Here is a 26637-nt window from a genome sequence, read left to right on the forward strand (position 1 = left end):
GTCTTTTATTTCATCAGGATTTTTAAGCGGTTCCTACATCCACGAGAAAGCAGAAGATTTGCGGTTGGGTTTCCTTAGGTTGTGAGTAAATGTATGGTTAGTAAGACAGAATCTTACCAAACTCCATCCCTACTTTTAATCTTGCAGTAAGGACTGCATGGTCCCTAGGTGCTTGACTTGCAGCTTGAGACTCTCCCAGTGGGCCAAGATGAATGCCAGTGCCTCCGCAGGAGCCTTCACAGCCGGTGTTTTGAATTTGTTCTCTGTGGCCAAACAGGTCTCACCGTTGTCTATTGGTGTTGCCACTTTCACCTTAATTCCAAAGCTTTAATATCATGTTACCTCAAGCTATTGTGTCATGATAGCATGGGTAGTATGGGGAGAGTGGGCAGCCAAAGCAATTTACAAAGGGTGAGAGTAACTGTGTAAGTACGACTGGGGTAAAAAATTAAGCAGGCTACAGACTGGCAACAAATATTAACAGCCGTCGTGGGTCATGACGCCCCAACATCATTGGATGTGGCCAGTGGGAATGATGGCTGTTCTGGAGAACTGGGATCTGAATCTCCTCATCCCCACTTCCATGTAGTGTGGTCCTAGCAAATCATGTTTTTCTCCCTGAGCTTCAGTCATTTCATCGTCCACAGGCATCATCTTGTGTAAGCGCTCTAAGTAACAATGCCATGTGGATGGGTCAACGTAACATTGCCCCTTTGCGACCTTCACCAGTCTATTTCCCAACCTATATTCTCTATGCCCTAGGGGTTTTCCTGACAAGGCATGGGGATTGGTGGTGTTCCCTGACAGATGTGTTATCCTGAGCACATCTTTTGCTAACAAGGCACGGGCACACATCCAACAACCTAGAAGCTGACACCTTTTACTGGACAGCTCGAAAGTGCCAGTCTACCCTTGGAATAGGGTGAATCCAAGGATCCCCGTATATGGTGTGTGATATATCGCCTTCCACCTCTGCCATATCTATTACCAACACTGTCTTAACAATACATTCTCAAGTAAAGCCACTTCAATGCTCAAAACGAAAACAGATTGAACCACCCTCTGACAGGTTTCGATTCTTTTATGTTATCCCCATCCAGAGGTTAGTGAAGATAAGGCTGGTGCTGCACAAACACCTCACCCACCACACCACTTCCGACAAATATTCTTCCGTCAACAATTGTAGTTTAGCCTCGTGGTTTTCGGATTTTGTAACCTGGTGCTTCCCCCTTTACAAGTTCTAGTTCGAATTCCAAAGGAAAGTTCCAAACACAGACATCAGTGCCCTTCTAGAATCCTAGCACCTAAGAAGTCGTTAGCAGAGTCTCCCACAGTAAATGAATTTACATCAATGGCATCTGATTCGCGCTTACACAGCATTCTTAGTTGCCAGCATTTTATGAACGAACCACGTAAGGTAAAAGGAGGTGCTGCCCTTGCGGACTTGGAACCTGTCTACTGCTCTGTAGTACACGCTCAAACTTGCAAAGGTAGGGCACGAGGTTTGTTTTTACCTGGATTTTTTTGTATACCATTTGTAGAGTGCCTGCTCTTTGAGGCTAGACACAGAGTCCATGCACTGCCCTCACCAGGCCTGTCCTGGGTTGTGATCACGGTGGCCAACTTCAGGAAAAGTAGGTGTTCAGCCATCAATGGTCTAGTGGCCCTTTGTTAATTCTTGTTTTAGATGCTCTCAATTTTGTCAGCGAAGCAAACAAACTAAGGCACTGTGGGGAAAATATGATTTGCGTTTTGGTCACACAATTCATTTAAGCACTGAAAGCTGAGATCTGACACCAGGTTTTTGTATGTTTATAGCTTTGTATGGAGTGGGAGTTTGTGTCCAGCCATTGATCCACCTTTTAGATGGCATTTGCCTGCGCTCCTATGGCTTTCCGGTGGAGATAAGACACTGGGGTGTGTAGGAATGTAGACAGGGCTCCGCTTAGAAATTTAGTGAGGCCCTCATTAGGGAGGAGCTGCTAAGTACTTGTTTTTTCTGACCACTGCTGATTCTTTAAATATGAAGTGTGAAGAGTGGGACTTAACGTTTCTATTACTCAGGTGAGGACGTTTCGAAGCATCTACGCTGGGCCTTTCCTTTTGTGTTTCTAATTACTGCTACAGGAAGGCAGAATGACAGCCAGATGCAAGATCTCACACTTCATTTTGCTATGTTGTGGGTGCTCCAGATTAGACACAACCCTAGTGCTACCTGCCCTGAGAAGCATTACTTTACACAAATCCACTACAACAGATCCTGTTCTCCTTCATTCCACCCTGATAATCCAAGGGAGAGGGGAGGAGCATCTCTAGCACAAACATTTAAAGTGCCACATTCCTATTTAGGTGTTTTTCTTTCATCTGATTTTATGAGGAAATTAAACCATAATTATTTTAATAAAATGTACAAATGTGGTGTGTGCACACAGTGTTGTTCCCATGGCCTGCTATTATTTGGCAGCACATGCAAATAATGTAATTTTTTTAGTTATAGGTCTGCATGCTTTCTCAAACAGACTCCGTGATATTCTTAAAAACCATGCAAGAAAACTGACTTGACCTAAAGCTTTCAACTCTTGACACCCCTTTTCTTTCAATTGACTCTCTTTAGTTTCCATCCTCTGCATGCCTCTACTCTCTGAGTACAGTCCACTTGAAATAACATGCATATTTTCCTTAATCCTTATTATTGTAGTCCTGCAATTGGCCACACCTTATTTTAAAGATCACCACCTCTCCTTTACCCCTGCAACCTAGCAATACCTAACTTCCTGTATCTCATCTATTAATACTGCCAACCAATGTGTAATAAAAAGAAATGCCCATTTTCCCCTCTCCAAGTAAAGATCACATAGAATTCCTACGGATGTAATCTACCACATGGAAACTGGATTTAAGTTGTGGAATTGTTGCTGTAGAGCACAATACTAACCCTAATAACCCACAATATCTACCAGAAAACCCTCAAAAACACTAAACTCGGAACTTAAAGCAACGTGATGCCCAGCGTAAAAGCACAACACTGCCTCGTCAAACGTAATGAGTGCTATATAATGCAATTACAATACAATATATAACCCACACTAAAACAGATACTATAACACTCATTAGTCAGACAGTCAATTTTTGTTCATACAGGCTGCTTAATAATTCCCTTTTACTGCTTGACACTCTTACACTAATATAAGACAAACTGCTAAGGGTCATATCAGTCACCCAGTACTATACCAGTCCAAAGCACCAAACCACCTCTTACCAACTGAACAAACACAGAATAAATGAAGAGAACTGCCACATACATCTGGCCAAAGGAGGACTTTAGTTTAATCCAACACTGCAGATCCCGACTAGCAACATACTATAGTAACTTCTTGGTATCTCCCAATGGTAATAAGATTTGAGATGACGCTAACAAAACCAATCCCAGCAGATCTCTCCACCTCTTTTCCCTTTAACCTATGCCTTCTCAGGACCCTAAAGTTTAAACATAATATCTCAGAATGGACCATGCAGTACAGTAACCAGCTAAATTGACTATGAACATAAGAGATACCAAAAGGAACCTGCAGAGCTGCTCAAAGCTGTCAGCTTTCTTAAAAAACAAATTGCACACACATCTCTCTCACTTTTTCATCCATCACACTGCTAAGATTACTGCTCCCCATAGCACAATAACCGCACCTCAGTGGCCCTCACACAAAACATGGAAACGTTTCCCACAGAGGAGCAAAACAAAGACAACACACACTTCCAACCAAACAGCCTACAAGGTGTAGCATGCTACCCCTATGGGTAAGTGCTTCAAAGATCCACAAGCTCTACATAAACGTTGCAGTACAATACAATGTATTAGAGGTCAATCTGCCGGAGCAGAGCTAGAGGCATCAATTCTGAATCATAGGAGACTGGTACACAAGAGAAGGCTTGTTGCCTTTATCTCATTATTGAATACACAACAGGGGAGAGCGTGTAAGGTGCAGTTTTATGTTTGTTGTAGATTGCAGTTCTCTGTGTTATTGTGGGAATTGGAGTTTTACTGGTTGCATCTCTATTTTACTGCTGCTGTGAAAATTAGGTGAAGAGAGATGAGCATAATACTCCCCGCCCATCTGACAGAATGAAAAATAAAGGGTGGAGTAGAATATGCACTCTCCAGTTAGTTATGAAGCTATCCTGCTGCACTGTACTGTATCCTATATGGAAGGCTCAACACTGGTAAGACAGGATGGGCCCTGTCTTACCACCATATTCGAACATGTGAGGGTTGGTGGCTATATTTCTCCATGACGTGTGAGAGACAGCTGAAATATCCACCAAATGCACAGGGTCGCTGTCCAGCAGCAGCTCCATTTTTCTGACCTGATCCTGATCCGATCCTGATCCAGACCTGTTGGCCCTGCCCACCCCCTATGCTGCTAGCTGCATAGGCCATGAAAAACGTTACCAAGCCTCTGCAGTCATCTCACTCTCCCTGGGTGGGCAAGAGGAGAAGTCTAGTGCAGTCTACCCAGATTCCGGAGTGTGTGTTGGGCTGCACTAGTCTACCTCCTTGCTCCTCTGCTGCTAGTACTCAGCAATGTGGCGAACGCTAGGTAAGTTGTTTTCTTTTTTTTCTTCTTTTTTTTACCCCTCGTCGTCTGTTGACTCCTCCCCCACCTCACCTAACCGCTCTTACTGGCATGGACCACTCCTGATCACTGGAGCCATATATTGCCACCCTGGTACACCAATATCACTTGCCTTTTGTCTGTGCCTTTCGATACGGAGCTGGAGATTTTTCCATGTTTTCAGTGTATTTTCTTCACCTTTTGAAAAAATGATTTGATGCAGTGCATAATGATGTCACTGCCAAAGAAATCCAGCTTCAAACCCTGTCACACTTGTAAAAGACAGGTGTTCATTTCATATCCCTATGAGCTTGTCTGTGGTGCTTGGGGTTTAAGCACAACTTAAGTTTGTGCAGCAAATGCAGCTTCGTTCACTCCAAGGCAGCAAAAGAGTCTGATGCCAAAAGTGTTTTATGAGTTATGATTAGCATCGAGCTCGATGCCGGTCGAGGTCTCTCTCAAAGTCACATTTCTTTCCTTCATCAAATTCTTCTAAAGACAAGAAGAGGAATCATTATAACGGCTCCTCCCAACATTAATAACGTCGAGGGGTGGTCACCTCAATGCAGTTATCTCCTGCTAAGTCCTTGGAGCTGAATCTCATAGATATCACTTTGCCCGTAAAGCATCTCCCGATGGCGCATCCTGCGTTAAAGCTTACCCCGTGCCCTGTTTCAGGACCCCTGCACCTCTCCCATATGCAGTGCCAATACTGGCATACCTGATGTTCCTGACTCAATTCCTCAATGCCATGATGGCACAGTTCAGTGAGGCTGCAGTCCCCTCAGGTGCACCTTCAGGCCTCATTTGTCCATTAAGGGCTCTGTTTGGGTTTCCCCTGGCAAGTTTGCCCTCAGCACCATCCGTCCCTAAGACTCCCCCTTTAAGTGATCGCCCCCGGGCTGGCTCCAGTTCCTTCATCAGTAGCAGTTCTGCTGGTGTTGTTGCTGATGCCTGCTGCTGTACTGGTTCCATGCCTATACTGGCACTGGTTCCTTCACAAGAAAATACTAGGACAAAAAGCAATCCCAAACAGGTCTCATAGGGAGGCCCAACGATTAGCAGAGCAGGCCAGGCAAAGAGAACTTTTATTGCCTGATTTCTACCTTGTGTATGCTATTGGAAAACTATGGAGGACATCACTGGGTCAGATTAAATATCCTATCTAAATACCAGACCTGGTCGTATGTGATGATGGTGACAACAGTGAGGGGGTGAATTTGTGTCCCGTCAGTCCTCTGACACACCAGACTACCTGGCTCTCCAGAATGCTGAAACACTGGATACATTTCCAGAGATTGAAATGAAATGCCCTGCAGGTCCTCCTCCTTCAGGAGTGACATCCTGCCAGTAAGTTCTAAGGAAGGCAGCAAAGGTCTTAGAACTTCCCCTCCCCACACTGGAAGCCAGGTCAGATATACTGACTAAGGTCTTACAGCCCACTTGGCAGCATTGGAACCTTTCTCACCTTTCAACGACTCCCTACGTCAGCCCATCACAGCAGTGTGGGACAAGCTCACATTGACCTCCATTGTGAATATGTTTTTACCAGGAGGTCAAACAGTTGCATACATTTCGGAACTTTTCAAAAGACTTCTCCTTTCATCAGCACCAGCCCTCTCAACCAGTCCGAAGGAGGAACCAGCTGCTACACCAATACAGAGGTAAATGCAAATGAAAGGGTTGTCAAGCCCAGAGCGCTTCTATTCTTCCTCTGCCTGTAAAGTCACTTTAACTTCTCCATAAGGTAGCACTGGGGCCCTTTGGAGGGAGGGTGTCTTCCTTTCTGCAGGCCTGGAAAGCCATAACTTCAGATCAATGGGTCCAACAAATGATGAAAAGTGGGTATGCCCAACCCTTCAAACAGCCCCCAACCCAGATTCCTTTTTCCTCATTCCCAGACAGAGGAAAACCTTTGGATTGTTAGTTGTTGCATTGCACTCCAAAGATCAGTATGATGTCCTCATCTCTAGCCTCTAAGAGAATGGAAAAAAATAAATAGGGAACTGATGTTGATGCACCTGTGTCGCACTATATGTCTCAAGTGATGTCACCCCTGTGCTGCTTCTGGCACCGAGAAGGGGTTAGTGCTACCTGCTGGTATGGGAGTGGTATGAAAACTTTCCAGATCCAGTCTGCCACCTAGAGGCCTTGAAGAACTGACGAATCTGCAGGTCAATGCTTAATTTGTGCCAGTGATTTCCCATGCTTAGCACCTGCACTTATTTTACAGGGCTGGGTCTATTGAATTTTTCTCCCTTAGGCGGTGGCCCCCACAATTATTAAAAATAACTGTACTTGTGTTCTATTCTCGGATGTCTGCCTGGTATGTCTTCAGATGATGGCCCACCCAGGTTCAGGCATAATGGCTGTATCATGTTAGTGATGTCAGCAGTGCACGCCTGCCTTTCACTAAGGAGCATCACTGTTTCAGTGGATTATTTATGTGGTTTAGGGTGGGCTGATGGGTGAGCTAGGGGCAAACCAGGCTGGGAAAGTAGGTTCAGGTCGGAGAAGCTAAGTGCGTAGCATACTTTAACAGCTCTAAGGGTACGCAGAGAACTCCGCTCCACCGCCGGAGATTACTGAGTTTTGGAACTCCGCGCTCCGCTTGGAGCACGAAGTACAGCAAAAAAACTCTGTTACCTGCCGGTGGAGCCTGTTACTGGCGCGCTCACCCCACTGACATGGCTGCAGTGATCAGGATAATCAATTTAAAAACAAATGAGAAATCCAAGTCCCAGCTGAAAAATGAAACCTACTACCCTTTGAAACGTAGGGACCATAGTCAAGTCAAGTCAAGTATTTGTATAGCGCACTACTCCCCCAGAGGGTCTCAAGGTGCTTGAGAGGGGGGGGCGTTCGCTACTTATCAAATAGCCAGGTTTTGAGTGGTTTTCTGAAGGATAGGTGGTTCTGAGTAAGGCGGAGGTGGGTGGGGAGAGAATTCCAGGTTTTGGCCGCTAAGTAGGAGAATGATCTTCCTCCCATGGTGGCTCTTCGGATGAGTGGAATCGCGGCGAGGGCTTGGTTGGAAGATCGTAGTTGGCGGGTGGGGGTGTAAAAGGTCAGGCGCGTGTTGAGGTATTTGGGTCCTAGGTCGTAGAGGGCTTTATGTGCGTGGGTGAAGAGACGGATCGTTATTCTCTTGTTAACGGGGAGCCAGTAAAGGTCTCTCAGGTGGATGGATATGTGATTGTGGCGGGGTATGTCTAGGATGATCCGGGCGGAGGCATTCTGAATGCGTTGGAGTTTATTCTGTAATTTGGCTGGGCTCCGGCGTAGAGGGTGTTTCCGTAGTCCAGTAGGCTAGTGACAAGTGCTTGGGTGACCGTCTTTCTTGTTTCGGTGGGGATCCATCGGAAGATTTTTCTGAGCATACGTAAGATGTTGAAGCATGATGATGAGATGGCGTTGACTTGTCTGGTCATCGAGAGGGAGGAGTCTAGAATGAATCCCAGGTTGCGGGCATGGTCCGTTGGTTTGGGTGCGCTGCCTAGGGCCGGTGGCCACCAGGAGTCATCCCATGCAGAGGGGGATGAACCTAGGATGAGGACTTCCATCTTGTCTGAGTTCAGTTTAAGGCGGCTGTTCTTCATCCACTCGGCTACGTCTTTCATCCCTTAGTGTATGTTGGTTTTGGCAGAGTTTGGGTCTTTGGTGAAGGAGAGGATCAGCTGGGTGTCGTCTGCGTAGGAGATGATGTTGAGGTTGTGCTGGCGTGCGATGGATGCGAGGGGACTCATGTAGACGTTGAAGAGGGTGGGGCTGAGCGATGATCCCTGTGGTACGCCGCAGATGACTTCGGTGGCCTCTGATCTGAAAGGGGGGAGGCGGACCCTCTGGGTTCTTCCGGAGAGGAACGAGATGATCCACTCCAATGCTTTTCCTTGTATGCCGGCGTTGCTGAGACGATGTACTAGGGTGTTATGACAGACCGTGTCAAATGCTGCGGAGAGGTCCAGGAGGATGAGGGCAGCTGTTTCCCCGTTGTCGAGTAGTGTTCGGATGTCGTCTGTGGCTGCGATGAGGGCGGTCTCGGTGCTGTATTTGGCTTGGAAGCCGGACTGTGAGGGGTCGAGGGAGCCGTTGGATTTGAGGAAGGCGGCGAGCTGACTGTTGACGGTCTTCTCTATGACTTTGGTGGGGAAAGGGAGGAGTGAGATGGGGCGGTAGTTCTTAAGTTCAGTGGGGTCTGCTGTAGGTTTCTTCAGGAGGGCACTGAGTTCGGCATGTTTCCAGCTTTCCGGGAAGGTAGCGGTGTTGAGGGAGCAGTTGATGATATCCCGGAACTGGGGTGCGATGATGGAGTCGGCCTTGTTGAAGATATGGTGGGGGCATGGGTCGGTTGGTGATCCGGAGTGAATGGAGTTCATCAAGCGGATGGTGTCTTCGGTGCTGATCAGGTTCCAGGCGCAAAGGGTGGTGGTGGGGTGCTTCAGTTCGGTGTTAAGGGCGGAGGACTGGTCGCCGAAGCTGTTAGGTATGTCAGCGATTTTTCTATGGAAGATCGAGGCTAGAGAGTCGCAAAGGTCTTGAGAGGGAGTGATGTCGTTGGTGTCGGCGCTGGGATTGGTAAGCTCTTTGACGATGCTGAAGAGTTCCTTGCTGTTGTGGGCGTTGTTGTCGAGTCGATCCTTGAATGCTGATTTCTTGGTGGATCGGATCAGCTGTTGGTGTTTGCGGGTGGCGTCCTTGAGGGCGGTCATGTTGTCTGTGGTTGGGTTTTTTCGCCAGGCTTTCTCGAGGGTGCAGCAGTTCTTTTTGTATTTTTTGAGGTCGTCATTGAACCAGGAGCCTTTTTTGCTACCTGGCTTGTTGTGTTGCTTTTTCAAGGGTGCTAATTCGTCAGCGCAGTGGGTGATCCATTGTGCGAGATTGATGGCTGCTTTATTTGGGTCCGATGGTTTGGCGGGAGGGTTTTGGTTTAGCGATGTGGTGAGCTGGTCGGTGGTAAGTTTGTTGCAGTTTCTGCAGGGGACTTGTTGTGGGTGGTGGTGGGTTGTGGTCTTTCTGAAGTTGAAGTGGACGCAGCTGTGGTCCGTCCAGTGGAGTCCTGTGGCGTGATTGAAGGAGATGTGCTTGCTGGAGGAGAAGATTGGGTCGAGCGTGTGTCCGGCGTAGTGGGTGGGGGTGTTTACCAGTTGTTTGAGTCCGAGATTGGCGAGGTTGTCCAGAAGGGTGGTGGTGTTGCTGTCGTCGTTCTTTTCTAGGTGGAAGTTGAGGTCCGCTAGGAGAATGTAGTTCTCGGAGGGGAGGGCGTGTGGGCTGATAAAGTCGGTGGTGTCTTCGCAGAATTGTGTGCGGGGTCCTGGTGGTCTGTAGATGAGGGTGCCTCTAAGTGTGGTCTTGGGGTCGGTGTGTATTTGGAAGTGAAGGTGTTCGGCGACTGTGAAGGTGTCGTCGGAGCTGGTCGTGATGTGGATGGTGTTCTTGTGGACGATGGCGATGCCTCCTCCTTTTTGATTGATGCAGTCCTTTCGGATGATCTTGTAACCGTCCGGGGTGGCTATGGCGATGTCAGGCGCTGATGTGGCGTTCATCCAGGTCTCTGTAAGAAAGGCGACGTCCGGTGTTGTGGTGTCTAGTAGGTTCCATAGTTCAGTGGCGTGTTTGCGGACTGAGCGGGTGTTGAGCAGGATGCACTTCAGGTGGTTGTTGTCGGAGCTCGGTTTGGCGATTGTGGATGTAGTGTGGGTCCTGATGCAGCAGAATTTGCAGGATTGGCAGGTGAAGGGTCCATGGGTGCGTCCTGGGACGACTTGGTGGCAGTCGGGGAGTCGGCCGGTGTTGAGTGCAGAGAGGGTTGCGGTGTCATACGTTAGGCGGGAGGGGAGGTTTTTGCGGGGGCCGGGGGTCTGGCGCTGGGCGTGGTACAGGCGTGGACGGGCGTAGACGGGCTTACCTTTGGCGGACCTTCCGCGCCCATGGGGCGCGTCCGCTGCGCGTAGGTGCATCTGACATAAGTGGAGAGCGGAGGGGGGGCGGAGCGAGGGAGGAGCAACTGGGAGGCGGGAGCGGGGTGGCAAGTGGGGAAGAGATTGAATTGGAGATGCGGTAGGGGACGGGGGGTGGTGCCGCGGGGGAGCAGCGGCACGGACGGGCTGAGAGGCACAACAAATGGCACAACAATAATGCAGCCGAGATCGGGGCACAGTCAGGAGGTCACTAGCATTAATAGCAGAAAATGAAAATCGAAGCGCAGATACAGGAGTGCGGAAACAGACGGATGAAATTAACACTTATACCAAATAAAATCTAAACAATGCAATGCTACTCTGAGCACAGATGCAGGGGTACGATACCAAGCAGGCAGTCCGGGCAGATGGAATTACGATGTTGGCAAAAGGTAATCAGTCACAGTGAGGAGCGGGAGGAGTGTCCGGTTCTGACCAGGTCAGGTCGGCCACAGTTCCTCTTGCGATCCTTACCTTGGGATACCAGTGGGAGGGAGGAGCAGCTGGGAGGCGGGAGAGGGGTGGCGAGTGGGGAAGGGATTTAATTGGAGATGCGGTAGGGGACGGGGGGTGGGGCCGCGGGGGAGCAGCGGCAGGGACGGGCTGAGAGGCACAACAAATGGCACAACAATAATGCAGCCGAGATCGGGGCACAGCCAGGAGGTCACTAGCATTAATACCAGAAAATGAAAATCGAAGCGCAGATGCAGGGGTGCGGAAACAGATGGATGAAATTTACAGTTATACCAAATAAAATCAAAACAATGCAATGCTACGCTGAGCACAGATGCAGGGGTACGATACCAAGCACGTCCTCCTGGCTATCAAATACTCCGCCTTGACCGGAAAAAAGGCATTTGCGGTGGTCTAGCTATAATCTACAAATCAGATTACGTTGTCACCAGTACTCCCGTTAATTTCCCAGACTGTGAATGTCTTCCTTTTTTTATAAAATTCAGTGTTACACATACCTTTTCGGGTATGCTTATATACCGCCCGCCTGGACCACAAAGGCAGTTTCTTTCAGACCTTGCCTCGATAGCGGCAAGTCTTGCAGTCAGCACTGCCAATTTCACTATTCTGGGTGACCTTAACATCCACCTGGATGACCCAAATGATTCTATAGCAAGAGAACTATCCTCAAGCTTAAGCGCCCTCGAACTGCACCAACGTGTCACTGGTCCCACCCACTTAAAAGGACACCTCTTAGACCCCGTCTTTAGTAACTGTAAAAATCTTCACTCTGGAAATCCTTCTCCCCTTCCCTGGTCTGATCACTTCCTTATCCCGCTCACTTGGACCCTGCCTCCTCACCTCCCCCCCCAAACCCCCGATGACTCAACGATCACGCAATTGGTCTAAACTCCACCTATCTGAATGGGAGGATCTCCTACATGGTACCAAACCCACTAACACATCTACCCCCACTCAAGATAATGATAACTATAACACGTGGATCACCAGCTCCCTAGATACAGTATTACCACTAAAAAACTCCCATCCCAAGCGGGGCAATCCTACATCCCCATGGTATACGAATGAACTACGAGAGGCCAAACGTGTATGTAAACGACTGGAGAGGAAATGGCGCCTCAGCTACCTCCCATCAGATAAATTGAGCTATAGAACAGCAATTAAAAACTACAAGACAGACATTCACATAGCTCAGGCTAAATATTTTGAACTCAAGATTGAGAATGCAGCGTCCAAACCCAGGGAGATCTGTCGAATAGCCAAGAGCCTCTTGCAACTACCGGAGGCACCAAAGCATCATAACAATACTCAGACTCATTGTGAGGAAATAGCCGAGTTTTTTTACCAGAAAATAGAAACCATCAACTCTTCTTTCCCCCACCCTGTCACTTTGCCCACAGATTCTGTCAACTCAGGTTGTACGACAGTTCCTTCTCTCGTTCTCAATAACTTTCCTCCCTTAGAACTCACTAAACTGGAAAAACTTATGGGACAGGTTAAATCTGGATCACCCACCGACCCAGCTCCTCCCAGCACTCTCACCCAGATAACCCATCAGATCTCCCCCACTGTCCTAGACCTGCTGAACTCCTCACTCCATACTGGTACTGTCCCTCCTCTATGGAAAAGAGCAATGGTCAAAGCTCTATTAAAAAAACCTAGTCTCGACCAATCTAACCCCGCTAACTACCGACCCATCTCCCTTCTACCATGTCTCAGTAAGCTTCTCGAGAAGCATGTCAACTCGGTTCTCACTGACTTCCTGGAAGTCAATAACATGCTAGATCTCTCCCAGACCGGCTTCAGGCCCCGTCACGGAACGGAGACCGCACTGATTGCTGTGACGGAGGAGGCAAGAAGGATCTTGGACGATGGCGGGTCCACTGCCACCGTCCTACTCGACCTGAGTGCCGCCTTCGACACTGTTAATCATAATATCCTACTCCATCGTTTAGAAGGAATAGGATTGTCAGGGACTGCACTCAGATGGATGAGATCTTTTCTGACAGACAGATCCTTCAGGGTTTTTGAGAAGGATTTCACTTCTGCCAGTAGACCCCTTAATTGTGGAGTGCCTCAGGGCTCCTCCCTGAGCCCTACCCTTTTTAATGTCTATCTACGCCCCCTAGCTGATGTCGTCTGCCCATTTGGGGTGAAGATCGTTACTTACGCTGACGACACGCAGCTAGTGGTAGCGCTGGACCCCCCCCTTAACTCTCATCACAGTTTACACAAATGCCTGGAAGCAGTTGCTAACTGGATGTCTGGCTCTTGTCTTAAACTTAACGGGGACAAAACAGAGATAATGCTCCTTGAAAATAACATCGCAAAAACCATTGACCCTATCTGGCCTCTCTGTTTAGGGAGTCCCCCGCAACCCAAGGAGCAAATCAAGAGCCTAGGCATCTGGCTTGACCACACTCTTTCCTTCAACCATCAGGCCACCAAGCTCGCTGCCACCTGTTTCGGGCTGATGAGACTGCTTCGAAAAATCCTTCCTCTCCTTCCATTCCACTCAAAACGAATTATGGTTCAAGGATTGATCCTCTCCCGCCTCGACTGTGGAAATGCCTTATATCTTGGGGCACCTCAATCCACACTCAACAAACTCCAGGTCATTCAAAACTGTGCGGCAAGAATTCTCCTGGATATTCCCCGCCGAACCTCAGTAAGAGCCAGACTGAGAGATCTTCACTGGCTCCCGGTGAGGTCCAGAATTGAATTTAAGAGCATGTGCATCGCACACCGCTCTTACTGGGGAACAGGTCCCTACATCGATTCCCCCCTTGTGAAAGCCTACCAGCCCACCCGTTCCCTCAGATCTGCGACCTACCACCTCGCCTCAGTACCACGCATCAGGAAGGCCAGATGCGGAGGCCGCTCGCTCTCCTACAACCTAGCCAGGATCTGGAACTCCCTCCCCCTCCATATCAGATCTGAACCCAACCTTCTCACTTTCCGGAAGATTCTCAAAACCTGGCTATTCAGCAAAACTCCGGTTTAAAACTTCACTCAGCCCCACCTATTCCAGCCTCTCCAGCTCAGCTCAAGCTCTTTACAGCGCTGGGACGCCCCTGGGTAGCCATCGCGCTTTACAAATCCTCATTCCATTCCATTCCATACCAAGCAGGCAGTCCAGGCAGATGGAATTACGATGTTGGCAAAAGGTAATCAGTCATGAATTAAACTACATATCACATGAAGCAGGTGGCTAAAATCGGAACTTGTCGGCCGCCTTAGCTGTTAAGCCACACCTTCTCCCCACACTGCTTCCCACCACCTCCTCTTCAGGGCTTACGCTGGGAACTTGGATGGCAGAGTGAGTGCTTTTATTTAAATTAACTGCAATGTAAAGAGGGCACGCCGTACTTATTTTGAGTGCCCTTTAAATCTCAGAACGCACCATGTTTATTCAGTTGTGTCCTGAGTGCTGCGCTCATTCTCACTGTCCTTCTTGCCTGTGCTAGGTGGGCTGGGTCTCGGTCTGGTGTCATGCCCTTCTGTACCGGTCTCACAAGAGTCTGGGCCCCGGGTGCTGATGCAGGCTGCTGGCAGGGGATGTATAGGAGATGCGTTCTCTCCTCTCGCCCCTCCTGCTCGCACGCTTACTCACTCCACCTTTGCATCCGCTGCCAGATGGTGTCTCCTGGGACTCAGGTGTTTTTTCGTTGGTACTGGGAAGTTTTGCTGGAGCTTTTTCAGTATGTGTTCTTCTCAAGTCAAGTCAAATACAACTTTATTCGATTGTCAAAAGCAATCATAAACGCATATATGTTTAAAAAATTTGCATTTCAATAAATTTTACATATCATACAAAACAATTCATTGGTGACCAAATTCCATAAAAACATCCTTCCTATAATTAAAAATACATTACATAATCAATGTTTTCCTAAAATATATCACTTGTTTCAGGAACGCTGTGATTGTTGCTACACATAGCTCATTGTCCAAATATTGTATGCTTAACATGGCCAGACGACATTGGCGCAGGCCCATCTGTCTCAATAGAGGCAGTAAAATCCTACACCTAGGAAAATCATAAAATTTACAAAACAAAAGGACATGAATAGTACTTTCGGGTGACACATCGTCACATGGACAAGGCTGTAAATCATGCGACCAGTCATTTATAGTTATAAAACTAACCAGTCTATGGAAAATTCCAAATCTAAAGCGTGTTAGTAAGAATTGATCATGATTGCCACGGACATAAACCAAATAGGGTTGAATTATAAAAGAAGTTAATAACAGTTGATGTTGTAGGACAGTTGGTTTTAAAACCTCTGTGGTTGTCCTTCAGTTATCCCGAAAAGACAAACCCTCCTTCCTCAGATCTTTTCTTGAGATGGCTGAGATAGTAAGAGGATTTAGAAAGTATTCCGGCTTTCCAAAATCAGTGAAAAACTTGAACAAATAACTCATCTATGATATCCTCATTGCTCCATCCAATTTTAAAATATCTGACATAATATCCCTGTTCAGCTTGGTTTCTTCTTTGGTCCACAGTCTGTGCCATAAAAGCACAGGCTCAAGCTTGATCAGGTCAGATATAAATTGGAGTCTTAATTCTGCGTGGCAGTTATAATTAGGAGTGCCATTAGGCACTACGAGGATATGTTTCAGGAAGGAGTTTTCGGCTACCTGGATGGGATTAGGGTCAGCAAAACCCCATATCCCAATCCCATAGGTAGCACCAGATACACATTTGGCTTTATATATTTTAATTAGCTCAACCGGCGGTCTCCTACCTAGTTTATTAGCAAAAGTCTTCAGGGCAGCAGTAGAACGGAGCATCGCAAGTTTTTTAGCTGCTGCTGCCTGAGTCCAAGACTTGTTCTGAGTGAATAGTATACCCAAGTATGAGAATTGTTTAGTTGCCTCAAGCTTCTGTCCTGCAATGAAAATCGCCCTTTTGATCTTACAGTCCTTACCACATCGCATGATGAATGTTTTTGACGTGTTTACCCTTAGCCTCAGATCTTTCATGAAAAGGGCAAACCTATCTACCATGCGTTGAAGTCCCACTTGAGTACGAGACATTAGCACAGCATCATCAGCGTACAAAAGTGCTGGAATTGGCCGACCAGCTACATATAGGGAATCTAAGCTGTCACTGCACAGGGCTCCCTCGAGGCCGTTTATGTACAAATTAAAAAGGAACGGAGCCAGGACACATCCCTGCCTGACTCCACTCCTAATTGGGATTTTATCCGTGCGTTCCCCCTTCAGACCGTAACGAACACAAGCTGACGCATTACTATAAAAGCGTTTAAGAAAATAAATAAAATTTTCATCAACCCCTAGTTGTCCCAGCGAAGCCCACAATTTGGAATGTACCACACAATCAAAAGCGGCCGAGAGGTCAGCGAAGGCCAGGATCAGACTCCCCTTCTTGGCCCACGTGTACTTCCCCACCAACATTAAAAGGTTTAAGCCTTGCTCCACTGTTCCTAGGCCGGCACGAAAACCATATTGCAAGTCAGATAAAATGGAGTTGTCATTAGCCCAGTCTAAGAGACGGTCCAGAATTATCCGCCCAACTATTTTCGTAAAGGAGTCCAACAGGGAGATGGGTCTATAACATCCCAGATCGTGTCTATCCCCCTTTTTGAAGATGGGCACGATTATGGACTCCACCCAGGTGGGCAAAAATCCTGTAAGACAACTAGTATTAAGCACCTGGACCAGAAGGGGACCCCACAGAGGAATAATAGCTTTAAAAATATCTATGGGGATACCGTCTGGGCTAGGCGCCTTACCGCCCTGACTAGCATGAAGTGCTTTTTCAACCTCCTCCAAAGTAAACATCAGATTCCTTGATGCAGGATAAAAAGTAGGAGAGCAAGGGGGAGTTATAGGTACCTCTACCTCGTATACCTTAGCAAAATGCTCAATCCAATCCGCCTCTGCGATTGCAATATCTATTTTAGGGCCAGACTCTTCCATTAAAAAAGAAGTTCTAATAATCTTCCAGAAGCCTGCACTATCATTATTTACAGATGCTGAGTACAGTGCTTCCCATGCTTCTGCTTTTAATGTATTCTTCCTATCTTTGACAGCAAGTTCATATTCTTTCCTAAGTCTCCTAACCTCCGAGACACATCTGGGTTTGTTATGCAGTTCTTTCTTTAGAAGTGCATAAGCTCGAGTACAGTTAGAATTGAACCATCCTCCCTTTTTTCTGTTGTTTTTACACTGTCTCGTAAGAGAGGTCCTAATCTCATTAGAGATGGTCAAGAAAGAAGCAAGGAGAATTTCCGGGGTAGAGTCTTCCCCCCAAACAAATTGCTAACTCGGACGTGCATTTGCCCATTACTGTATTAAGTATTTTTGTTTGATCGACCAAAGCCCATCGTAACGAATAGTCGTTCATACTGCCAATAGACACATTTTCTCCCCCTCCATCTTTTTCAAGGTTGCTCCTTGGAAGGGTCTCCTTTGGCATCAACATGGTCAAACAAAGTGGAAAATGGTCGCTTAATGCAACATCTGAGACCATAAAAGAATAGATTCTATCAGCATGATTATTAGTTACAAGGGCATAGTCAATAGTGGAGGAACAACCCCTCCCACTAAATGTTGGGGGTAAAAGGGAAGGTGGCACACAAACTTCATTCACAAATCCCAGGTGAAACTTACTAATTACTTTGTTTAGCTGTTCACCCAGAGAAGTGTGGGTAAAATGTGATTGAGGCAAGCCCTCTTCCCATACTACTCCACATCTATTATCTTCTGCCACACTACATAAAATACAATTAAAATCTCCAACCAAAAGAGTCATCATATCTTGCCTAGCACTTTTGGCCTGTAAAGATAATGCTTTGGACAATTTGTTAAATACATTAGGTACTTCATCCAAGGGAATGTTATTATATAAGTTAACCAGGACAATTGAAATTCCAGGGTCCAATACCAATAACAAAAGCTGAAAATAAGTATCTTTATTGGGCTCAATGACCCTAGTTATTTTTAGATTATTTGACAAATAAAGACTCAAACCCCCATGCAAAATTTCAATAGCTGAAGTATGAAAAGTCTTGTACCCATTAAGGTGGACATTTTCCTTGCTCCAAGTTTCCTGGAGACAGATCAAATCTTGTGACTGGATAAAGTCCTGCCAGAGTGGATTATCAATTTTAGACTTAATTCCAGCAACATTCCAAGAGGTAATATTGCATAAAGGGGCTACAAGGGGGCGTCGCACATAAAGAGGGGGCCTAACACCTACAGTTAATGATCCAGTCCCATTTAGGAGTACTGACTCACCACCAGGTTCCAAAGACTCCAGCCCCTTATTACTACCCTTGATCCCCAAGCTACTTTTATCACATTGTTCTTTGTTTGAAGATATCCTTTTAATCCTCATAAACTGAGATACAGGAAGATTGTTAATTAAGTTTGCCGGGTGAAAACTTCCGAACACCAATGCTGTGTTTTTATCAGTTGCTTTCTTATGTAATTTTGTTTGGATAGAATCTGTATCTCAGTTTATGAGGATTAAAAGGATATCTTCAAACAAAGAACAATGTGATAAAAGTTTGGAGGAGCAGAAACAGAGATACCTCGACAGGGGCTACCCTAAAAAATTGCTGGAGGCGCATTTGGAAAAGATCAAAGCAATACCTAGGACAGAACTTTTACAAAAAAGACCCAAGACAGTCAATAAAAGGATGGTCTTTGTATCCAAATATTCGACAGTTTCTAGGGATATAAAGAAAATAATTCTAAAAAGATGGGAGATCTTGTTAGCTGAGAAGGACTTTGGGGCATTGTTTGCTGACAGGCCATTATTTGCTTATAAAAGAGCCCGAAACTTGAAGGAGCTTTTAAGTAAACCAACAAAGGAGATTGCACAGCAACAAGTTATCTTTAAAGGCACAACTCGGTGTTTCAACTGTAAAAATTGTAATAATGCCATACTAGGAAATGTTTTATTGCATCTGCGCACTGGTGAGAAAATACAACTCAGACACACAACCAACTGCAATTCTGAACATGTAGTTTACTCAATCAAATGCCCATGCGGGCTACTGTACATTGGGAAGACTGACAGGAAACTAAAGTTAAGACTTTCTGAACATAAAAGTCGGATTCGCAACAAAAACCACACTTCTCCTTTGGCTAAGCACTGGATTGAAAAAGGTCATTCTATAGCTCAACTACGATTTCAAATTATTGAATTAGTACCGCAGAGATTAGGAATGGACAATGCGAAAATCCTTCTCCAGAGGGAAGCTTTTTGGATACGCAAATTGCAAACACTGATCCCAAATGGGTTAAATGACAAAATGGAGATGATATGTTTTCTTTGAGCTTCAAATACTCGAACCTCCAGGGGCTCCAACGCACAGTGATATGCATGTTTACACGACCACACACATTAACACACATGAGAGAAAGAGCTGTAAGCATGATGGATAGGGTTTTTCATAAAAATTTGTCGTTTCTAAAGACACCATTCACATAGAATGTAAATAGGCAGGAATATACTTAGTTCATTGTTATACTTTTTGTATATTTTTTGACGTGTTTTGGATTTATGTTTGCTTTAGTTGCATTTGATCACTACTCCTTTTTATAGGCGAATTAACAAAATAGAACAAAGGACAAAAATCCATGTGTAAGCCTTAAATCACTTCGTTAATAATGCATTTTTTAACTATTCACCACTTAATAATGGTGACCGAATTAGTATGCCAAACCAATTATAAACTCCCCCTTCTGGACCGAACATCGTTCAGGGAGAAATCAGCAATAAATAAATAAATAAAGACCGTCCATTGTTCAGGGCAATTTTCGTTTACAAGCTAAACTCCTTTTAAAATATGAATGCTTCGTGCTATTTTCCAACACACAATTCCATATGCTTCGACAACAGTCATTAGCAAGGGAGATATCGAATAATTTTGGCCGTTGCTTAATGGCAACCATCTCTAATCTGAAGCTATTTTGAATCCTTTGTCTATTGCTACACATCGGGTAACATGGAAGTAATAATAGAGAACGGACTACTGTCTGTTATTCAGTTTCCAGTCGGCAGGCTAGGTGCTGGACGCTTTTCCGAACGGCAGCATTTTTGAGTCAAACGGTAAGCTTGCACTTGTGGAAATGCCCCATATATAACGACCCGATTTCAGTTTGGGGTGGCAAGTTTTATAACTAACCTGTTCTTTATATTCACAGTGCCGTGAAATGAGATTATAGCGAGACCGAAGTTAAGTTTACAAGGCTCGCAGGTAAAAGTCATCTTCTTAACTTTTGACAACCCGCTAACATTATAAAACAGAATATTATACTCATGGGCAATTGCAATTCTTGTCCCATTCAGGTCTTTTCACGTATGCGCGACCTAGAAAATCACAGGTGAGCTCATAACAAGAGCGTGAATATGTACAACACATGATGTTTGTTTCTCTTTAAAATAATCTTAAACAACCCTCGCCCCCTCCTTTTGTTACAGATATTTCAGTACGCAAAAACATTCAGGTAACCTTATCTTCCTGCAACAACTTCACAGTTTAGTTCCGAATTAAATAAATTTTCTCTTTCTAATCGTGCATCATTTTTCTTTAGATAGAACACTGCCAATTGATTGTAACAAGCTAATAAGGAATCGTATGATTTCCCTACACTTGTGGTAAGAATAGACTGAACTTATAAACTTTAGAGACTCGGGAACCTCCGTAAGCACCAAGAGTAATGTATTTTCCTTGTTCTTTTTCTTTTTAAACAGACCCCCGACGAAGGGGCCTCAGCCCCGAAATGCATTGGGTTTTTATTTTTATTTCTATTTTGTGTTAGGAAATGTAAATTTGTTTGTATTCATAATGTTATAATGATGAAATAATTGCTGATGTTGCAAGCAAACATGTATGAGCATAAAAATTAAGTGTGATGTTCTTATCATTTGAAATATTGATAAAAATAAATTAAATGAAATACAGGAGAATTTGTATCTTAGTAGTGCATACTAGAGCCCTGGTTACTTGTTGCACCAGGCCATATATATCACTTAGGCAATATAGGCTTACCTGGTCAAGGATAGCCTTATCTACTTTCGTTTGGCGGGGGGGGGGTTGTGTAGGAAGGTGGATATCTGACTATATGGTTACCCCAACTTTTTGCCTAGTGTTTAGCTGGTTTTCGACTTAGTTGGCCTGGGATCCTGCTAATCAGGGCCCCAGGCTATCTGCTCTCACTGTAAAATGGACTCCATGTACTTTAGGTACATCTCCAATTGGATATTGGGTCGGTCACCTTATGAGCCCCTGTATAATGTACCATAGGTACCCAGGGCATAGGTGCATCCAAGGCCTACCAGGGGCTGCAGCATGTATTATGCCACCCGTTGCTGGCCACCCACATTGAGACAACTGGCTGATCACTCAGCTGGGGCAAGGTTGTGTACTCACCCCTTGCTTAGATATAGTATTCCTATATCTAACCTTATATATAGACACATATGCACCTATAAGTCACTCCTATGGAAGGCCTTAACAATCCTGAAGGCAGAGTGCTTGGTTTTATGTGAGATGGTGCTCTAGCATGAGCCGAGCCTGTGTGCAGCTTTCGGAACCATGTCCTTATAGCTGTTCTATGATATAGCCATACCATATACTCTTAAGTGCATTATAATCCTCACGGTTAATGCTAACTTTGGTTTGGCTTTATCGAAACATGTCGTGTAAGGTGTCATACGGTATGGAATACTACCCCCTTGCCAGTTCTGGCGACGGGGGTAGCATTCCACCCTTCTAGAGGGAGAAGACATGTAGTTGTAGCTTTACCTGGTTAAAGTTAAAACGAGCCTCAGCATCACAAAATGGATGCTGCTGCCACAGACACAAGTCTGACCTCCTGCAGCTGGGAGCCCTTCTAGCGAGGGAGGCCTGGACAATAGGTTTCCTGCCTTGGGAGGTGCTAGCACCTCCCCAGACAGGCCATAGTGTATTGGGGCAGGGTGGGTTGAAAGAAATGAGACACTGCCTGGGGCACACAAGGTGCTCCATGCATAGCCCAGTTCAAACCAGTTGCTGGGGCACTCCAGCCCCAGCTCTGGCGCGAAACTGGACAAAGGGAAAGGGGTGTAACCACCCCCTTCCCTGGTCCCACCCCTAGGAGGGACCTAGCAGGTAATCCAGCACCTTTAATTGGTATAAAGCTAGGAGCTGAGCCTAGAGCCTTTAGATTATCCTGAACTGAAACTCTGAAACGAAACTCTGGACCTTTGACATTCTACTGCAACTAGAAGACTGAAGAATCTCCCTTGTGGTCAAGGAGTGACCACCCTGTGCAAACAGGCACCACCTAGCAAATTGCCGGTTTGCTTTGTCGACGCTCCCGAAGGATCCCGACGACTCTGCTTCACAGGACTGGACTTCCAGACTTCTCCGACCCCGACCCACACCTCCAGTAAAGCTGAGACCAGTGGCAGACACGAGAGATGTGGGACCGGACACCTGGCCATTTTGCTCTTTGCTAAACTGTGCAACTTCTGAGGCGTCCTCGAAGTTGTGCATTCGGACTTAAGAATCCCCAACACCGAGTCGTAAGTGCACCGAAGCTCAGCCCGCCACACTCCACGAGTGCCGTGTGGGGCCTGCTCTTGCATTTCCTTTCGACGCGTCTTCGCAGTTGCTAGCCCGCTGGCTAGGGGCCATCTTGAAGGCTCCATCTTGAAACAACGCTGTTTGCCTGCTTGCTCTGGGCTTGCTATTGCTTTCCTGTAAAGGGGAAGCTCCACAGACCTTGCTGGTTTGTACAAGAAGCCGATCTTCACTTCCTGCGTGGGTTGCCTTTACCAAGGCTTGTTGACTCCAATCCGGAAGCCGACACCGCTAACAGCGAGAACCTTCGTGGAACAGTCCGTAACCAGCTCCTGGTCGTCGTCGACGCCTCCTGGTCCACGTGGCTGCGGAGACAATCTTCACTTCTTCACCTGTTTGCAGCTCGACATCGCCTGGTTCTTTCCTGGTTCCTTCCTGGTCACTGGCTAGTGACCCAGACTCTGTCCCCTCTGCTTTCAGGTTCTTCACTTCTCCGATCCACCCTTGGATCCATCCGGACATTTTCCTCCTGGTCGCCTGCAGCATCGTCTTGCAGCTCTCCATAGGAATCGACGACGAAACCCGACACGACTTCACACCTATGCACCTGGCTTCCCTGGGTGAGGTAACTCGAGTACTCCGGTGCTCCCGTGGGTAATAACTATCCAAGTGACCTGTTCTAACTGGGTTTCCCCGCAAGTCCACCCGGACTGTCCGAAATCAACTAGTTTCTAACATTTATGTTCCCATTGAAAGTCTATGAGAACTCGTGTGTGTGTTTAGACACTGCACACGCATCCTATGAGACTCCTACTTCCTAACCTGTGGTTGTTCAGCGTAGTCCTAACGATTCCCTAGGCCCTAGGCCTATTCACCTGTTCTGAAGTGGTTCTTATACCACTTATTTAGTATATGGTGCGTGAGGTCCCTAGGGCAGAATTGTATTTGGGAAACATATAGTATGCTTATTGAGTCACTTGTGCTGTATCTCGAACTCTGGACTCATAAAGAGTGCAGAGGGGTTGTGTTAGTAATAAATACATATATATTTGATAGTTACCTTGTGTTGTGTCCTTTCATTTGGTATTCAAGGGTTATTATTGGTAAAATAATTGGCTTCACATGCTCTCTGAAGTATTAGCCTAAGACTGCTTTGTCCATGCTACCACTAGGATAGCTGGTCTATAAGGTTGACTTTACAACCATCACCATAAGGGTTGTTTGGACTGATACAGGGTGTCCACTAGAATAGTGGACATCACATAACAGGCCAACTTCTCACAAGTACTGCTGAAGATTATCCATATGCTGTCTGATGCCGGTCTAAAGTGATTAATCTTAGGTTAGATAGAGTCTCTACCGGAAAAAGCGTTATCCAATTTAAGTCCGTTGTTCCTCTCAGTAGTTTACCCAGTGGTTTACTACATTTTATTAAATCAAACACAAGATAAGGTTTTGGCTGACCCAAAGCCTGCTCTAAGTATGTTATGTTTTGGAAGCACTAGGCCTTGTCACCGGAGCTAAAATCTTAGCAGAGATTTAAAAATAGATGTTTTACCCCTAAGTAAGGTAGAAGTGAAACTATCCTCCTCAAACAACTGTCCTGGTCTTTGAATGGATAAGCAAGGTAGTCAAAAATGCCTTACGACCTTTTTGAAACCCAGTACCACTTCCCTGAAGTTTGTTTTTAGATATCTGCATTTACAACTCCTGGCTATTTCGCTAATTTTAATTCTTAATTTTATAAAAGTAAAATTGATGCCAAACTTATGTTGTGGTTACGGTGCCTTTCCAGGTAGGTTGTCAAAGTGGTTAGTTTGAACTGAACGCTCAATATTCAGAAGGCCGATTTACTTTTCGAAATTCAATATGGAGCCCCATATATATGGTTGAAATTTCAGCCTGGTTCAGCTAACTTTTGCTCAACAAGCTCACTTTGTTAAGGTCTGGTTTAAACTGAGGGAAGCCACTGTGAGGACATTTAAGTTGTAGGTTCTGTCAGACTTCAAACCAAAACCCCATTTCTAAACTTCAAATGAACGATAACCCGTGATACCTTAGTTTGTGCAATGCTCAGGTAGAATTAAAGCTGGGAGTGTGTTTTGTCTTCTGTGGCATTCAAGGCTTTGGTTAGAGATACACTAAAATCAAGATCGTTTGAGGGAGATTATTTTGACTTGGCACTTGAAAACGTTCCTAATTCATTTCTGTGGGGGCTTTTAGAATATCTTTATGTCCCACTGGCCAATTGTATGTGGTTTGCAAGTGAAAAACAGCGGTCACAGGTAAGTACCGATTTGCATGTGAAATGAAATGAAAAGGGGTTTTATTAAGCGCAACTGCTGCCCTGAGGCGTCCAGGCGCTAGAGAACTAGGTTAGTACCCTCCAGTGTGATCGGCCCAGGGGTTAGCCTGATTTATTGAAAAGAAAAGTTTTGAGCTGTTTGCGGAAGGTCATCAAGTTAGGATTAGATCTTAAATGGAGAGGGAGTGAGTTCCATAACTTGGCTGCGTAGGAAAATGACCGACCTCCAGCTCTGGATCTCCGGATCCGGGGAACTGCCGCCAAAAAGGCGTGGGAGGAGCGAAGCTGTTTGTTAGGCCGATGAAAGGTAATCAGAGAGTGACTGATTGCTGGGCCAGATTTCCAGTATGCTTGATGGGAGATGCACATGGACTTGAACTCAATTCTCTCCCTGACAGGGAGCCAGTGCAGGGCTCTCAGCCCAGGCTTCACCGAGGTTCTGCGATACAGGGCGTTACTGAAATCAAGGCGGGACTGGATTAGACCCTGCATGACTACCTGCTTGGCTTCAAAAGGTAGAAGGGGAAGGTTTTTTTTTGATGAGACCGAAGCAAGTCGCAGACAGCTTGGTTGCTTGGGTGTTGAAGGTCAGGGATTTGTCCAACCACACCCCAAGACTTTTTATATTGTCTCTGGGTGTGGGGGGCGCGCCCAAGCTAGCGGGCCATAACAGCTCCAAGGTGGAGGGAGCTGATGTACCAAGAAGCATAAGCTCGTTTTATCACCGTTAAGTTTGAGGCACGACTTCGTCATCCAACTCTTGACCTAATCCAAGCAAGTTGTCAGACTGGTCTGTGGTTGGTGGCAATTCTTTTGCGCAAGAGAGACCACTAGCTGAGTATCGTCCGCATATGTAATGATCTTAATACCATATGGACGAACGATCTCAGCCAGCGGTCTTATGTACGCATTAACTAGTGTGGGGCTCAAGGATGAGCCCTGCGGCACCCCACAGCCCAGAGGCTTGCTTGCGGAGACAGAGGGTCCTTCAAAGACTTGAAAAGTCCTGTCACTTAGAAAGGACTTGAACCAGGCCAAAGCTTCTCCTGATACTCCTACACTATAGAGACGGCGCAAAAGGATTTTGTGGTTCACCGTATCAAACACTGCGCTCAGATCAAGGAGGATCACTGCCACTGAGCCCCCCTGATCCAAGATCCGCCTAGCTTCCTCTGTGAAGTAGTGTGGCTCACTGGTTAGAGGCGGCAGACCCGAGAGCAGAGGACGGCCCGGGACCAGGGTTCGATTCCCGGCGCGGCAGGTTTCTGGACCAGGGTCAGCGGACTCGATAATTCTCTCGCCTCGGTGCCCACTCTGATCAGCGATTACACTCGGCAACTCTGGGCATTAGCTTGCCTCATCTTCACTAACGGCCCCACCAGACCGCCGGGGATGCCTGGTCTCACCCTGGAGATACCCATTAAGGGACCATCTCTCAGGGAAGCCAGGAAGGGTTTTGCAGCGGTCGAAGCGCCTTGGGACCCTACGGGTAAGTAGTGCGCTATATAAATGCCTATACATACATACATACATGTGACCGCCATCAAAGCAGTCTCTGTCCCATGTTTGGGACGGAAGCCCGTCTGGGTAACGTCAAGCAGATGGTTACTCTCGAGAAACCTAGTTAGGTAGATATTATGTGCAGCTTGATTCTTTTGTAGTTGCACGCGCTATTACTTGGTTAAAAAGCAGTGTCACCTACTTTACTGTGTGGCGGTTACGGCCATTTAGAGACATTAAAT

The 26637-nt window shown here is 46.2% G+C and overlaps 1 protein-coding gene across 1 annotated transcript in view; it reads left to right on the top strand.

The window, feature by feature from the left end:
• The window catches only part of UBN1 (ubinuclein 1), a 753548-nt gene that overhangs the window by 610070 nt on the left and 116841 nt on the right, over nt 1–26637 (top strand). The window lies entirely within an intron of this gene.

Source organism: Lissotriton vulgaris, chromosome 10, assembly GCF_964263255.1.
Source record: "Lissotriton vulgaris chromosome 10, aLisVul1.2, whole genome shotgun sequence".
Lineage (NCBI taxonomy): Eukaryota > Metazoa > Chordata > Amphibia > Caudata > Salamandridae > Lissotriton > Lissotriton vulgaris.